Source organism: Bactrocera latifrons, unplaced genomic scaffold (assembly GCF_001853355.1).
Source record: "Bactrocera latifrons isolate USDA-ARS-PBARC rearing strain unplaced genomic scaffold, ASM185335v1 scaffold_3, whole genome shotgun sequence".
Lineage (NCBI taxonomy): Eukaryota > Metazoa > Arthropoda > Insecta > Diptera > Tephritidae > Bactrocera > Bactrocera latifrons.
Window position 1 is genome coordinate 3,856,760 of NW_017536629.1, and position 1,290 is coordinate 3,858,049.

Here is a 1,290-nt window from a genome sequence, read left to right on the forward strand (position 1 = left end):
TTCTGAAGAATGCTATGTTTGCTAGCAGCTTAAGCTTTATGCGAGATTATGTGTGGATATATGTGGATATTTATATATATAACAATATATCCACGAAAAGTGTCACCGACAAGTTTTTCCAGTTTCCGTAATTTTTCGGCATTGCTGCATGCCACATACACACCCATACGCACATGCAGGTACTGTGTATATATTATAATTCTTACACACCTGCAACCGCGCTCTTAGCATAATTTCGAAACGAGTTTAGTAAACTTAAACTTTGTTGCAAGCACTTAAGCGCCGCACTTAAGTACAGTTATAAGCAGCAAAACCTTCGTATATGCTCGTTTTTGTTGCTGCGCTATATTTTTAGCACAAAGTGTATAAACTTTCAAATGAATAATAATAATAATAAAGTAAAATAAAAATGCACTGTCATTTAAAAAGCATTTCTTCGGTCACCGTCAGGTGTTTGTTGTTGTGTCTTTTGTTGTCAAACGAACAAAGCCTGCAAAATGATAGCTAAGTAAAAGCTAAGTATGTGACATGCGTATGGATTTTTTTTGCACTTCCGTTGTGCTAAATAGTGATCTTAAAAACGCGGTTATGGCGAATTCGCGAATTTCAAAAAAAATAAAAAAAACTTAAAAAGAAATTAAGAAAAATTAAAAAAAAAAGAAAAAAATTTAAAAAAAAAAATATTTAAAAAAATATATATATTAATACAACAACAACTTTTATTCCAAAAAAAAAAAAAAAATTATGAAAAAAAGCAAGAAACAACCTTAACTTCGGCTGCTAATCTACCCTTGACAGGTGCATTTCTTTTAGTAACTATGTGTCCAGTTTATATGGAAGCTATAAGTTATAGTAATCCGATCCGAACAATTTTGTCGGATATTACATTTTTGCTTTAGAAAATAATTTATACCGAATTTCGTGAATATATTTTGTCAAATGCCAGAGTTTTCCATACAAGAAGTTTTTTCCGATGGTTCAGTTTGTATGGCAGCTATATGTTATAGTGGTCCGATATCGGCAGTTCTGACAGATGAGCAGCTTCTTGAAGAGAAAATGGCGTTTGCAAAATTTCAAAACGATATCTTAAAAACTGAGGGACTAGTTCGTACATATACAGACAGACAGACAGACGTAAATGGCTAAATCGACTCAGCTCAACATACTGATCATTTATACTATATACATATTTACTTTATAGGATCGCGGACGCTTCTTTCTGGGTCTTACTAACTTCGTGACAAACTTAATACATCCTGTTCAGGGTATAATTAAAAAAAAGAGAAAAAT